Below are 16,846 nucleotides of genomic sequence, written 5' to 3'. Positions count from 1 at the left end.
ACTGGTAATTGTGTGATGTCATAGGGTAAGCATTGGACTGCTAACCACAAGGTCAGGGGTTCAAACCCACCAAATCCATCAACCACTCCTCAGGAGAAAGTTGAGGGTCTGATACGAATATGTAGCCTAGGAAACCCTGCATAGGATTGCTTGGAGTCAACATGTATTTGACGGCAATGGGTTCAGGGGTAGGGGAAAATCTATAGTCCACTGGGGAGCCAACTCAGCATGTTAGTTGGCATACAGAACAAATAATACAATCTCCCTCCCCTCCCTTCCTTTCTTTTTAAGAAGCATGGCATGTATTTCTCCTGTCAGTTAACCAAGTTCTGAATAGGTGAACTTGTACTTTTCAGGGTGAATTATGTAAATGCATTCAATAAATCAATGGTTCAATTTTGAAATATTTGTAATGCTGGATAAAAGCCAGTGACCTCCTTCCTTTTCATGAAACTATAAAGCTTTTAAGGAAGCAATATTAACAACTATTGTCTCTCTCTCTCCATAAATACACACACATCCTGATCTACTGAAAATGAAAAGCTATTTACAAGCTTCTAATGGGTGAACATTTAGCAGGAGTGTTCAGTTTCATTATATGAGTGAAAATTTACAGGAACTAGCGAGAAGATGTTTCTAGTCCTAGCCCTACCTCATGCTCCTGAAGAAAGAGGAGGAGCTTGTTTCTAGAATGACTAACATACCATTGGAATACTGTGGCAGCTAGGTGTTGTGTCAACTTGCACCTGTGTGAAAATGTAGGGGTGGCACCTGGCCATGTTCCCACCATCCTTGGATCCATGCGACTGCACCCACCAGCCTGTGATCTCCCTGCTTCTGCTTCACCTTTCTGTACTGCTACATGGGTTTGAAGAGGGTCCGGGAAGACATTCATGATGTCACTGGCTGTGTTTCTCTAGACCACCCAGACTCACACAAACGCCCTGAGAGCAAACCCCAGAGCCGTGGGTAGCAGCGGCCTGTCTTCCGTTCTTCTCCTTGGAGGGATTTCTCCAGATGCCACGTAGCGTGAGCGGTAGATTGATAGTCAGGAAGACTGATCGTAGGCTGGGCAGTGAGAAAGGACAAAGCGTCCCCTTACAGAGTAGGTAGGTAGGATCTGATTCTGGTGGGAGATAGCCCAGAGTGTGACCTAGCGATCCATGCACAGGAAAAAAGCCAAGAAATAAAAAGTGCCGTTTAAGAGCTTGGCCTCTGCAGGTGATCTGCGATGCAGTGGTGGTTTACCACTTGCTAGCTGTGTGATTAAGACCAACAGCCTTTCCTCGCATGTCAATGGAGACAATAATAGTACCACTCTTATAGGGACATTGTAAGCTTCTTGCATTAATTAAATATTTCATGAAAAATCAAATGCACTGTCATCAAGTCAGTTCTGACTCATGTCAACCCTGGAGGGCGAGCCTTGCTAGGACTGCTCCTGTGGGTTTCTGAGACTGATCCTTTATGGGAGGAGAAAGCCTCATCTTTCTCCCGAGGAGTAGCTGGTGGTTTCAAACTGCTGGTCTTCCAGTTAGCAGCCCAGCATGTAAACACAACACCAATGTTGAGTAAGAAAAACCGAAAATAGTGGCCCAGAGGAATGAGAATAGTGCTGGGGAAACTGATTGGCAGTGTGGGCCTGGGCCAGGGCCCAGACCCACACTAGGCAGTCCATTAGCCAGGAGACCATCGTTCTAAAACTGGAGCATGCGGCGGCAATGCAAAACACCACCCAAACAGCACCAGGAATCCCTGAGCATAGACAAATAAACAAACAAACAAACCCTCTGGCCTCAGAAGGATAGCCCTAAATCATCTTCTCTGTTTCCTTTCTCCTGGGCAGAACTCTATTTAAAAATCTCAAAGGGTGTGATACTATTTAAACTTCAGGTGTCTTTAGAGAAATAACATCCACAGCCTCACTTGGCAACGTATTTCAGCAGCTTACCGTCTTTACCTTGAAAAGGTAAAACTGACAGGGAATCCATCTCCTGTCTCTCGTGGTCTGTCTCTTCTTCTTTCTGAGGAGTTTCCTTCCTTTATCCAGATTCTAGATGTCAGAAGTTGAATTGTTAATGAGAAAAAATGTATAATAATGTGAGAACTTAGAGTTCAACAGAAAACATCATAGGTAGAACATTCAGATTTGAAACTGTGTGTGTACATTTAAGATCCAATCATCTCACCATGGGTAAGATTGAAGTGGCATAAAGACTATCTCTACTCCCCCCTCTCTTGTCCCTGGGGTTCCTGGTCCTCGGTTGGCTGCGTGTTAGAACAATTTTGGAAGATACATTTTTTTTTTAATCTGACGCTAGGGCCTCAACCTCATAGATTTGAACTAAACCACCTGGGATATAACTCCTTGGCTTATTTTTTAAGGTGCCAGGTAATTCTAGCACATCGGGGTATGGGTTACCCTGCCCTCCTCTGTACAAAGGCATGAAATACCTTTTCTCTTTCTTTTGCCCTTTAGCTTCACTGCCTAGCCATTTTAAGAAACATTACGATACAGACATAATCGCTTTAATTAAGACAGTTAAATGACTGACTGCCTAGCACTTCTCTGTGCATGTGTCTGAGTGATTTAGAGAGACATGAAGTAGTCGCGACGACATTTGCTGTGAAGTGTTCTCACACACTGTGTTTGAAAAATTATTATTGAAATTGTGTTCACCAGCTAATGAATCTTTTCTTTTTTTTCTTTTTGGTTATAACTCTAAGCAGATAAGACATTCTTTAAAAGTAATTAATGATCACTTTCACCTTCTCTAGAGCAGTGGTTCTCAACCTTCCTCATGCCACCACCCTTTCATACACTCCCTCATGTGCTGGTGATCCCCCGACCATCACATTATTTTCGTTGCTACTTCATCACTGTCATTTTGCTACTGTGATGAATCAGGCGGCCCCTGTGAAAGGGGTCACGACCCCCAGGTTGAGACCCGCTGCTCTATAGACTTGCCTTCTGTTTCTATGACGGCACCCACAGCTCCCCAGGCACTCAGGCCTGATCCTGGCCTATCTACGGTGATGCTTTTACTATAAAAAAAAATGAGTCTGTCTTCTTCCAAGCTTTGAAATAACAATTGTCCGTTTAGACATGGAGTTTGGGGTAACCAACACTTCTTCCTGCACCACAGTGATCTTTGTCTATGGTTCTTCCTCTGACCTTTTACCTCTGCCATTTCTAGAGCTGTCTTGATTCCTGCCTCTCCATCCTACCCACTGAAACCTCACTGGGTGACTATTCATCATGCATTAACTCAGTGACAGGCACTATTAAAGGCTAGGACCTTGAGCAGGGAGCAAGACAGGCAGGGCCAACATTCTACTGGAGATTACATTTCACAAGGGAAGATGGAGAACCGTGCACAAGAAAATAAATGTCAGGGAGCAGCAGAGAATGCACTGTGGACTGAGGGGACAAGAGAACTAGCAGTCCCTTGTTGGGTGTGTGGTGCAGGAAGGCCCCTCAGAAGGTGACCTTTTCCGTGGAGACCTGGGTCACCGGCCGGCACAGCCAGGGAAGGGTCAGAAGAAGCGGCATCCCAGGCAGGAGGAACGAGCACAGGGGTTGTAAGGCCTGTCTAAAGTGAGCATGTGTGAAAAACAGCAAAGCACACGTTGTGGTGCATGCAGTGAGCAAGGGGGACCACGGAAGAGCAGAAAAGGCAAGCAGCACTCTGACGGTCCTTGTGCCCTCTTCTTTGCCTTTGCTTAGTAAACCCCGGAACTCGCTAGAGTGTCGCTCACGGCTCTGCCCCGTTCCTGATAGCTAGGTCTAGTCTGCCTTTTACTAACCCGAGACTGGTGCTCGACACAAATCAACCCCGTAATCACCTCTACGGTTTTCACAACTCTACCAAGGCTGTTGTTTTTTTTAACTTGCCTACATATTTTACTCTATAATTCTGTTTGGGAAAATGGAATATTCCCTCAATTGATTTGTGTTCTTTGAATCCTTGTCTATGACAACATAGGATACATGATCTACAAAATTATGCTATACTGACATCTGAACATTGATCAAGGGGAAGCTGTGTGGACAGAATAAGGGAACTCTGCATGGTGCAAACTCAGGAAAGGGATGTGTCAGGGTGGTGTCCTCTCACGACACTTATTCCATCTGTATGATAGCATAATCAGATAAGTTGGATTATATGAAGAAAAATGTGGTAGCAGCATTGGAGGAAACCATATTAACAGCCTTCGATATACAGATGACAAACCTTGCTTTCTGAAAGTGAGGAGGAACTGAAGTACTTAATGAAAATCAGGAATGGCAACCTTCCATGTGGATTACAACTTAGAGAAAACAAAGGGCTTCACAACTGGACCGACAGGTAACATCATCATAAGTGGAGGAAAGATTGAGATTGTCAAGGGTTTCGTCTTGCTTGGGTCTACAATCACTACTCATGGAAGCAAGAGTCAAGGTGTATTCTTGATTCTTGTAATGAAACTATGTATTGCATTGGGTGAATCTGCTGTAAAACCCTGCTCTAAAGCACAGGTGTTCCTTTGAAGACGAAGGTGCACCAGAAGTAAGCTATGGTATGTTCAGTCACCTCGTGTGCTTGAGAAAGTTGAACATTGAGTAGGAAGACCAAAAGAAGAATGAATGTTTTTGCATTATGGTGCTTATGAAGAATATTAAAAGTGCCATGACCTGCCGGAAGAACCAACAAATGTCTTTGAAGGAGTACCGCCAGCCTGCTCCTTAGAAGAGAGGATGGCAAGACCTTATCTGCATCCTTCGGACATGTTGTCAGGAGAGACAAGTCCCTGGCAAAGGACATCACGCTTGGTAAGTAGAGGGCAGTGAAAAGGGGGAAGCCCCTCAACAAGATGGACTGACACAGGGGCTGCCACAGTGAGCTCAAACATAACAATGTTGAGGATGGCACAGGACCAGGGTGTTTCTTTCTGTTGTACGTAGGTTAGATATGAATCTGAACAGACGTGACAGCACCTAAAAGCAACAGTAGGTGCAAGTAAAGTCCTTTACCCTGGATATGAGGGGGTGCCTCCCCATGGGGGGGGGGAAGAGGAAGAAAAAGCTCCACTAGGCATAGCTTTCATAGTGTGCCTTGTTCCCTCTAGGTGAGCATGGAGCAACTCTCTCGGAGTTAGTGCACCCAGCGGTGTTGCATGGGAAGTTTCTCTCTGGTCACACTGAACTTTTCTGTAAAAGCAGTTTCGATGTCCGGCTCTCTAAAGATACAGTGTCTGGGGTCCTAAAGGCTCAAAGATAAACAAGCTGCCATCTAGCTCAACAAGCTGCATCACCAGAACAAAAAATCACATCATAGTGAATGAGGGGGGAGTGCAGAATGGAGACCCAAAGCCCATTTGTAGGCCACTGGACATCCTCTTACAGAAGGGTCTCAGGGAGAAGACGAGCCAGTCAGGGTGTGATGTAGCAACGATGAAACATACAACTTTCTTCTAGTTCCTAAATGCTTCCTCCTCCCCAACTATCATGATCCCAATTCTACCTTACAAATCTGGCTAGACCAGAGGATGTACACTGGTAAAGATAGGAACTAGAAATGCAGGGAATCCAGGGTGGATGATCCCTTCAGGATGTGGTACGAGTAGTGATACTGGGAGGGTAGAGGGAGGGTGGATTGGAAAGGGAGAACCATTTACAAGGATCTACATATAACCTCCTCCCTGGGGTGCGGACAACAGAAAAGTGGGTGAAGGGAGACATTGGACAGGGAAAGATATGACAAAATAATAATTTATAAGTTATAAAGGGTTCATGAGGGAGGTGGAGTGGGAACAGAGGTGAAAAAGTGAGGAGCTGATACCAGGGGCTTAGGTGGAGAGCAAATGTTTTGAGAACGATGAGGGCAAAGAATGTACAAATGTGCTTTACATGATTGATGTATGTATGGATTGTGATAAGAGTTGTATGAGCCCCTAATAAAATGATTTTTTAAAAGGAGTTTCACTCAAGCCTCATTGTTTGTGATGGCCGATTTAAGAGAACAGCGTGCAGCTGTGAGATTTTGTTTCCTGCTCTGGAAAAATGCCACAGGAACTGTTGTGATGTTGAACACAGCTTACAAGGATAGCACTATGGGAAAAACTCGTGTGTTTTTTGAGTGTATCAGTGTTTGTTTGTTTAAGTGGTTTTTTTCATTTCCAGAAAGGTGAAATATTGATTGATGACAAACCTTGTTCCATATGTCGATCAACTTCCTGAACAGACAAAAATGTCAACAAAATTCACGCACTTGTGCTCAAAGACCTATGATGGACGGACCATTGAAGAGATGGGGAAATTATGTGGAGTATCCTGAAGCTCAGTTCCAAGAATTTTAAAGGAAGATTTGGGAATGAGCAGGGTCCTTGCAAAAATTGCGCCTTGGGTTCTTACTGAGCAGAAAAGAGAGCCTTGATTGCAAATGTGCCCTGCTTTGAAGGAACAGCTCTGAAGACATCCACACTTTTTCCCCAAGGTCATTACTGGTGACAAGACATGGTGCTATTCTTGTGACCCCGAAAACAAACATGAATCAAACCATTAGCACCACACCCAAAAAGCTCGCCAAGTGAAATCAAAGATCAAGATGATGCTCATCTGCTTTTCTGATGTGAGATAGTGCATTTGGATAGTGCATTTGGAGTTCATTCTACCGGGTCAGAGTGTTCATCAAGAGTTTTATTTCAAGGTCCTGAATAGATTGTGTAACAGTATGTGACAAAAAAGGCTTGATTTGTGGCAGACGGGGGACTGCTTTTGCCACCATGACAATGCACCTGCTCACTCAGCCATCTCAGTGTGACAGTTTTTGGCAAAAACAGCGTGCCTCTCTTGCCCCACACACCTCACTCACCTGACCTCACTCATGTGACTTCTTTTTGTTTCCATGAATGAAGAGGGCCATGAAAGGACAGCAATTTGATGTCATAGAAGAGGTGAAGGGGGAAAAAATGAGGGAGGTGCTGTCAGCCACCCAAACAGATGAGTTTAAAATATGGCTTGAAGTATGGAATCGCAGATTTGACCAAAGTATTAAGTACTTTGAAGGTGATGACGTCATTTTGTACAAAAATTTAAATACATAGCTTTGAATAAAAATTCCATATGGGGGGTACCCTCTCGTATCGACAAAAGACACAGTTACTTGGAGTTTCTGTGATCCATAGTTAATACAATCTCTTTTTGTATATATATCGGAACACTTTTCTGTAATCAATCTGGTCTGTTGCGACTAAGTGCTTGAAGACTGGCTCCCGAAGAGTTCATTTCACCTTTGTTAGAGTCCAGCTATTATCGAGTATTTCTTTACCCTGAGTCAGAGCCCCATGTTGGTCATCTTATGTGACGATGGGGCATGATGTGAGAACAGACATGAAGCTTCCTTAATCGCCCTTGTGATGAAGCGCTCACCTCTGAGCACATCTCTTCTTGGTCGACATAGGTCCTGGTCCCTTCACAAGTCTTGTCAGTTTGCCCTGAATGTTCTTCCAGTTTATCTTAAAAATGCCATCTCCAGAACTAAATGCATACACTATGCGTGCAATTTTAACAGAGTGTCTTCTGAGTGCAGTCCCACTTCCCTCGTCCTAGATCCAAACGTCACAGATGTTTTGTGTGTGTTGCAACACACTGAGGAATCCTAAGATTTTTTTATAGGACCTCGGAGAGCCGAGCCATCCTCTATCTTTATCCTTTCTCCCTTGCTTATAAACTTGTCTTCCCCTCCTTGTTGCTTTGCTTTGTTTTCAAGAACAACTTATAACAAGCTCCAGGTGCAAGCTCTCTAGTTTCAACAGAATAGTGTTTCTGTGTGAACTAGGTGTCGCATATAAAAAACTGTTTCCAAAGTCAAATAAATGTAGTCTAGAGTATGTTTATTTTTTTAAGTTAAATTCTCTTTTCTGTAGCGTGCTCAAAGTGTTTAACTTGTGAATTTCTAGGATAGGGATGAAATGTGGTTTGTAGAATTTTCAGAAAGTACCTCATTTTCTCTCTCTCTCTCTCTTTATTCATGGATTATACTTTGGGGTGTTCTGGTATATTGTATGTATCTAAGCAAAGTTTTTCTCTAAGTTATCATAAACTCTAATTGATTTATTGTTTTTTCCCAAGAAATCTTTCATTTTTCTTTAACCAACAAATTTCCAACATATTAGGTGTAGCTTAACAGTTTCCCCAAATCTATCTGTTGTAATTTTACTCAAGAATATCAACTCTTTGTAGTGTTGGTCAATATATGTTGAGATTTCAAATGAACTTATTCTTGCTTAGAACACCTAATGTGCGCTAATACTCGACTCTTATTTCCATGTCACTTTCTGTTGGCCTTGAGTTTAAATTTTATATTCATATCCTACTTTTCGTACTGGTCACATGAGCTTTATGAGCTCTTTCCAATATCTTGCCTATCATCTTATATAGTAACTCAGCTTTTACTCTTGTGCCATTTTCACTCTACCCTGCTCACGTTTTGATGGAAAAGCCTGGGATAACCCCAGTATCAGGATTCAGAATAAAGCATACTATTTAACAAGCATTCATTGAAAATCTTCTGGGTTCTCAGAGTTACATGGTGTACAAGAGTTACAAGGTGAAGAAGATATGGTCCCTCTTCCAAGAAAGGTCGTCGTCCTATGAAAGTATCACAACACATAAATAGTAGACATTTCATTTTAACATATATATTTATATATATATATACTCACAAAACTGTCAGCATAGGGTCAAGGTCTTTCCTTTGATTGTTAATGGAAATTTTGCACGATCTTGCTGCAAGACTGAACACATTCTCTATGGTGTCTACTTTTGTTTACTGACAAGGGTGTAAGAACAATGCTTTAGAAGTATATCAATATAAGAGTTATCCAGATTTCCATGATATTTCCCTCAGTCTTTATTTTACCATCTTATTTTTATTTTCTTTCCAAAGAATACAAATGAGTTCCCCAAATATAAAATTTTTTATTTCATTTCACATTCAATGTTTCTCCAATTTTATAATATTTCATTAAATTGTGTCTTTTAAAACATCAAATGTAATTGGCATAATCAGGTTTGAGAACAAACGTGGATGATTCTTGGTAGGCACACAGCCCCGGTGGAGTAAACCAAGCACATGACTACCTAAGAGGAAGACCTCCAGTGTGAGCAGTCAGTGGGCCCGGGTATTTCACAGGCAGAATGGAGTGTCCTTTTTAATCGGACAAGTCATGAAACAGTATTGTAGGTAGTAGAATTAACACCTGGTTGAAGTGTCAAGACTCTCTGAAAAGAAGCCTTCACTCTTACTGAGTGTGAATGTCGTCTTCAACTATTTTTAATCTTGCTCCTTTGTTTTAACTTTATTTTTTTTCAATAGGCAATAGCATTGCATAATTTAAAATTCAAAAAGTTAAAGAAAGAAGTGAAAAGTACCTTTTATACCTCTATCTGGCATCCAGACAACCAAGTCCCTTTCCCAAAGGCAACCATCGTTACTAGCCCTTTCTATCGTCTTAGAGATAAGACTATACAGAGAAAATACCGATATTTTTCTGTAGCTATTAAAAACACAATCATATGCATTTTTCTTTTTCTTTATTTTCTTAATGCCAAATCTTAGCGTACTACTTCTGACACTTTTAGGATGGATTTTGACATCTTTCTTTACTTTCTGGGAGATAGAATATTCATCAGTTCAAGAACTTGTCAGATGGCCTGTGTTTAGCTGACTAAGGCTTCTAGCAGATGGCCAGATTCTGTCCCTGATATTGCTGGGTCTTGATTCTGTGCCAGTTTGTAATCTATACCAAGAGCACATCATCTGTTTCCTCTCTGAGGCCTGTTAAACATAATTTCTCTCCTTTGTTCATTTTAAGCTATCTCGTAGATATTTTGTAGATTTCCTTAAAAGTGTATTGTACTATTCTACTTTCCATCCTATCAAATATTTATGTTCATGAGATCAATTATCCCCTAATATTACCCCCACCAAATCTTTCCATTCCCATGAGCTTGTGGACGTTTATGTTCATTATAGCATGTTTTCATTTTCTCCACAACCCATGTGTTTTACACTTGTATGGGTATTTGAATGTCTATTATTTTCTCTCCTTTAGTTATTTTCTTAGGTTAATCCCTGAGAAGTTCCCTCGGTCAGATTTTTTCTTTCTGTGTCCTACCAAATGCCCTCCAAAGTCATCGGCACCCTGGATTTATCTGTGAGTTTGCTCAGCTTTCTCTATCGTTTCAGCGAATAGCCCTGATGGACAAGGCTACCAACCTCTCAACAATACATTTGCTCTCCCCCCTCTTTTCAATGTGCCCGGCACCCTAGTCAAGCCTATCATTCCAGGACATTAGGTCATGGTCCAGTTATCTAGACCCCCTCTGTCAGACTAATGGAATTGTCAGCAATTCCTTCCCCAGCGATTCCGAGATCTTCAAGAGCCCCCTAAAGCAATGAACAAGACACAATAGAGACATGACCTAGACTACCCACCCTAGTTTCCTGCCTAGAAACTCACGGTTCCTGGAGGTATTTTCCTAATCTTTTGTCAATGCCTGTCTTATGTTCAAAAATGAATGATTTGCTAACTTATCAACTTCACTAATTTGTTTATTAATTTATCCAATGAATATGTGTTTACTTTTTGGATTAGTTATTGAGTTACTTAACTCAAATATAGCCGTGGGCTGGTTTGTAAAAACTAGTAAACTATAGTATCATGATACTGTCCGTGTATAAAATGGAGAAATGCTACTCAACCACGTGTTCCAAAGCACCTCAGTGCAACCAACCCTGAAGGGAGCAGAAGAGTGGACGTGAGTGAGAAGCTTTCAATGAAACTTTTGTCGGGAATAAGGAGGAGTCCTCGATGCAGCCAAGAAAGAAAAGTGCATGCAGACAGGATTTCAAAGGCCTGAAGGTGTGAGCACCCATGCCATAACTGAAGAACCGATTAGTGTAAGAAATGACAACATCTATACCAGGCAGCCTCGGTGATAATGAAGAGAGGAATGTAGATTTTGAAGACAGTTTAGAGTTAGAATTCATTGACCATCTTTGTTGTGGGCTGTTAGGTCGTTTCTGGAAAAGGACAGAGTAGAGTTGCCCCATTAATTTTCCAAGTGTGTAACCTTTAGGGAAGCAGGGTGGCAGGTCCTTTCTCCCTCCGAGCCACTGCCAAGTTTAAATGCCAGCCTTCAGGTGAGCAGCTGAACTCCCGACTTGTGCTGCCAGAGCTCCTTCGGTTGGCGTTAGGACATGGGGCACGACTAAAGTCGGACTGGAAATGACTCCGTAGACTGGCGGGTGGTGAAGACACCGAGACAGGAATTTAGGAGATGGACGTAGTTTGGGTGTTTACTGGCGATGAATAATTTGGTTTTACACTTAGCAAGTTTTAGGTGGCAATAGATTATTCCAGAAAATATGTCCTGTAACCTATGAGGAGTGTTAGGCTTAATTCAGCCATCAGAAAGCTTTGGATAGAATATAGGTATGGACAATTATTAATGTCATGGGAATGAAGTTTGCTATGGATGAGAAATCAGCAAGAGACAAGTACGTGGGACATTTTTTCTTACGCTTTCGAATAACCAGTAACATTGAGAACTTTTTTGTTGTTGATTTATTGATTTGTCTTCACATACCAGTAATGGGGAAATATATAAAATAGTAAAACTAATAGGAAACATTAGTAAAAGAAATGCAATATTGTTGTTAGATGTCATAAAGTGAGTTCCAATTCATAATAACCCAATGTACAACAGACCAAAAAAAAACCTCTGGTCTTGTGTCATTGTGTTAGTCTGGATATATTAGAGAAACAAATCCATAGAAACTCATAGGTAAAAGAGAGAGTTTTATATAAAGTGTAAGTGCACGTCAAGGAAACATCCCAACCCAGTGCTGCCCAAGCCCACAAGTCCAACATTAGCCCATATGTCCGACACCAATCCACAAAGTCCTCCTCCAGGAGTAAAGCTGAATCAGTGAGTGTGTAAGCATCTCAGTGCACTGGCTGGGGTCTCCACACAGCTGCTCCAGCACCCAGGGCTGCATCAGGGTAGGTCCATGTAGCTTCTCCTCAGGGTTATCTTGCAGGAATTGAGCCTTGCCAGCTGAAGCAAGGAACTGGCTAAGGCAGCTGAACCCTGGTGAGACCATCAGAGAGCAAGAGACCCAAGAACTAGAAAGGCGTGGCTCACCGAGCCATTTATCCCTCCGCCCTTCAATTAACCCACGTGTGTTTATCGACCAGGTTGGCACAATAAACATTAACTATCTCAGTGATCCTCACCATCATTACTATGTTTCAGCCCATCTTTGCAGCCACTGTGTCAATCCATCATTTTGAGGTTCTTCCTCTTTCTCACTAGTCCTCTACAAAGGACTGTTGCCTCCTGCTGAGAGATGAGATCAAGTCTTGCTAGCTTCACTTCTAAGCAAGCAGCACTGTAATTTAAAATAGCAACAGTAATGGAAACAATATTATAAATTAGTAATAGAAAGCTATATACATATATACCATTGTAATATAATATGAATTTGTTCTTTGGATTAAGAACACTGCTTCTAGCATACTTCCGACTCGTGACTCTTGTTCATTCTTTCAACACTTTTTGGCAATGGCTCTCCAGAACCTCCCTGTAATTAGACAAAAGCTAAAATAAACGGCAGTGAGTGGGTAATTACTAGGACCAGTTTAATTGCATATTTTGTTTGCATATTTATTAAGGCTAAGGAATTATGGGGAGAGGTAAATGTGACAAATTATTTCTTTTTATTATTAACAGACTATTAAATTCACTTCATTAGTTGTTTACAAAAAGTTGATTGTTTTTGTTTTGGGTTTGGGGGTTAGAGTGTTGGTGGTGGTATCTAGAATGTTGGGTTTCTCTTTAAATTCACCATAAAATCAGAAAATTCAGTCATATCATCAGCATTTCTGTTTATTAGCTGGAAATAGAATCACTTTCTTTTAAAATACTCTAACACAATATAAAGTAGCCTAATCGGTGAAGATTAAAAATCACCACAACAATAATGAAACCCCTCAAAAACACACACACACACACACACAAGTTTCTGAAAATTACAGCAAAGACATCAAAGCAATATATAGGGGAGGGATTTGGGGAGAGCTTAAAATGTTGTGTCTAAGAACAAAGAGGCCTCTGTTTCCAAAAGGAAGCCCACTGCAGGCAAGGAGCTGGGCTGCAGAAAGCGTACCCAGGTCCAGTTCAGGCTCTAAGGAAAATCGCCAGCGGTGCTGTAGAAAGCTTAACTTTCTTAGGTCTTGCAGTTCCCTATGTTTTAAAGGGCACATCAGACCTCTTGAATCTTTTGATCATACTATTTCTACCTCCATGTTTATTCATAGAAGGAAAATGGAAAACATTCTAATACAAGGTGACAGAAAGCAGACTTTATTAAGATTGTATTCCTAGTATCTAGATCAGCACCTGGCCCATTGTGGCTGTTAAAATATTTGTTCAATTAAATGAAGACATTTTAAATTCGATGTCAACCCATTATGAAATGTTGTCATCATTTTAAATAGCACTTTCCCATGTCTCACTTGCCTGCCTCTATTAGAATCCCAAGACGACTGAAAGACCTTCAGTGAATGTAACGACAGCTATTAGTTGGATGAGCATTCTGTCCCAGGTCTGCCCTAGTAAGAGGCTGATGCGGTGGCTCCACATTCTTTGTCATTTTAAGGGCAACCACATTAAAATGTAGACTTCACACGTGTGTATGTTGGAAAGATGCCCCTTTGAAATGGTAGTGATGATAGTAAAAAGCAGTCATAAGACTGCATTTTTAAAACAGCTGATAAATTCTGGGTAAAGAGCATGCTGACCCAGTTTCTTTTACTTCCCACAGCTTCACTGAATTGTGGGTCATGTTTATATTATATACCACTCTTTCCTCGTTATCTCCATCTTTATAGGATCTGCTCTTTTCCCGTCAGGACGCCCATGTGTTTAGTCTTGGTGTTATGGAGAGAAATGGTATCTGAGGACCATTTCCTCAGATAGCTTACAAACCAACAGAGTGAGGTTGGCTGTGCTGGGATTGCACTTGGGGAAGCAGGCAGTACAGGCTCTCCTAAAAAAACAACACATGGATTGAGTCTTGAATGATATGTAGGAGTAAACAAAGGAAGCAGCAGGGGCAAAGGCCTGGAAACCAGGCACTGTGAGTGGTTCTATAAAGAAATGTGTAAATGATGTGACTTGAATCAAAGAGGTAGGCATGATTGGAGCAGGCCACTAAGTCTCTGTGCCAACCTACTTAACTGGTATAGCAACAGGCGCAGAGAACAACAGGATAGAATGAAGAATCCAGAAAGAGATCCAAGTCAAACAGCGTGAGATGGCACAGAGACTTACTGACCTGATAGGCACCCTAGCTGGCACTGAAACATTTTAGTTGAGAGGCACTTCCATAATAGAAAGATTTACCTGCTAAAAACTGAAAATAAAATGGAGACAGGAGAAGAACATAGGCGGAATGACCATTTAGGAAAAGTTGTTGCACTACTTTAGAAAAAACATGCCGTCACTATAGTATTCATGGAAGGGGCATCTGGCTCAAAGCATTACAATCAGAAGGATTGCCGCAACCCTCCGGGAAAGCTGGCGTGTCACCCTGAGTAGCCGTTCCCGGGAAAGCTGGCGTGTTACCCTGAGTAGCCGTTCCCGGGAAAGCTGGCGTGTCACCCTGAGTAGCCGTTCCACAGACCAGCTGTAGCACCAGAGACACAATGGGACATGGGTTTAAGAGATGTTTTCCCCAAAAGTCCACAAGAAAGGTTCCAGAGAACTAATATAAGGGGGCTACAAAGATTTTATGGACAAATTCCTTTTTCTTTTACTTCCATTTTTCCATAAACTATTTGAAGCCCACTTAGACAGGACTTTGGCAACTTTGCAGGATATAAGCTCAACAAACAAACATCAGTTGGGTTTCTTTGAGAAATATACAGCCATGAGAATTCTGGGAAACAATTTTGCTCACAATAGCATCTACAAGAATTAAATGCCTAGAAGTAAATTTAACTAGGGATGTAAAGAACTCTACACTGAGAATTATACTGCTGAGATTTATGAAGACCTAAATAAATGGAAAGATGTTCCATATTCATGAATTGGAAGACTTTAATATTTTTAAGATGTCACTATTACCAAAAGGTTCTATAGATTTAATACAATCTCAATGAAAATTTCAACATCCTTTTAAAAAGAAATGGAAAAACCAGTCCTCGGCTCGATTTGGAATGGCAAGAGGGCTCAAATAGCTAAAGCAGTGCTGAAAGAGCAGAACAAAGCAGAGGATTCACACTCCCTGATTTTTAAATATTATACAGTATCATATATATCATATATATGTTATGTATGTGTATGTGTGTGTGTGTATAGTAACAGAAAGAGAAAACCCTCAGAGACCATTCTACTCTATCCCATAAAGTCACATTGAGTCTAAATCAAATAGAGGGCAGTGAGAATACAGCGACAGAGATAGTCCGGGGAGAGTAATGGGCTGCACATTGGAGTGCTAACCACAAGGTCAACAGTTCAAAACCACTTGCCTCTTTGAGGGAAGAAGATGAGGCCTTCTGCTCCCATAAAGATTTGAAACCGTGGAAACCCAGAAGGGCCCTTCAGCTCGGGCTTATAGGATCACTGGCAGTTGGAATTGACTCAGTGGTACAGGATGAGTAAGGTACAGCTCTCTCTCACAGCTGTCACATCAGTTATGACCCATGGCGACCCTATAGAACAGGATAGAACTGCCTCTGTAGGTTTCTGAGACTGTAAGCCCCATCTTTCTCCCTCCGAGCACCAGATGGTTTCGAACTGAAGACCTTGCAGATCGAAACCCAGCCTGTAAACACCACCAAGGTACCGCACAGTAATCAAACCAGCCTGGCTCTGGTCTAACAATAGACACATAGAACAGCAGGATAGAATTAAAAGTCCAGAAATAAACCCACATATTTAAAGTCAACTGATTTTTGCTAAGGGTAGTAAATTCATTAGCTAGGGAAAGATGAGACTTTTCAATTAATAGTGTTGGGAAAATTGGATTATCACATACAGCAGAAAACTGAAACAAGATCTATGCTTCATACTCTACACATAAACAAATGTAAAATGGATTAAGGACCTAAATCTTATATATAATTTTATTAGGAGCTCATACAACTCTTCTCACAAATCCATACATACATCAATTGTGTAAAGCCCATTGGTACATTCATTGCCCTTATCATTCCCAAAACATTTGCTTTCCACATAAGCCCTTGGCATCAGCTCCTCATTTTTCCTCCTCCCTCCCCGCTGCCCCCTTCCTCATTAACCCTTGATAATTTATAAATTATTATTTTGTCATATATTAAACTGTTCCACGTCTCCTTTTTCCCACTTTTCTGTTGTCTGTCCCCCAGGGACGAGGTCACATGTAGATCCTTGTAATCGGTTCCCCTTTTCCAACCCACCCTCCCTCTACCCTCGTAGTATCACCACTCACACCACTGGTCCTGAAGGGATCATCCACCCTGGATTCCCTGTGCTTCCAGTTCCTATCTGTGCCAGTGTACATCCATCATCTGGTCTATCCAGATTTATAAGGTAGAATTGGGATCATTATAGTGGGGGAAGAGGAATCATTTAGGAACTATAGGAAAGTTGTATGTTTCATCACTGCTACATAGCACCTTAACTGGCTCGTCTCCTCCCTGAGACCCTGCTGTAAGGGGATATCCTGTGACCTATAAATGGGCGTTGGATCTCCACTCCACACTCCTTCCCCCGCATTCACAATGATATGATTTTTTGTTCTGATGATGCCTG

Source organism: Tenrec ecaudatus, chromosome 6 (assembly GCF_050624435.1).
Source record: "Tenrec ecaudatus isolate mTenEca1 chromosome 6, mTenEca1.hap1, whole genome shotgun sequence".
Lineage (NCBI taxonomy): Eukaryota > Metazoa > Chordata > Mammalia > Afrosoricida > Tenrecidae > Tenrec > Tenrec ecaudatus.
The sequence above is the reverse complement of the archived record's forward strand: the minus strand, read 5'-3'. Positions refer to the sequence as shown.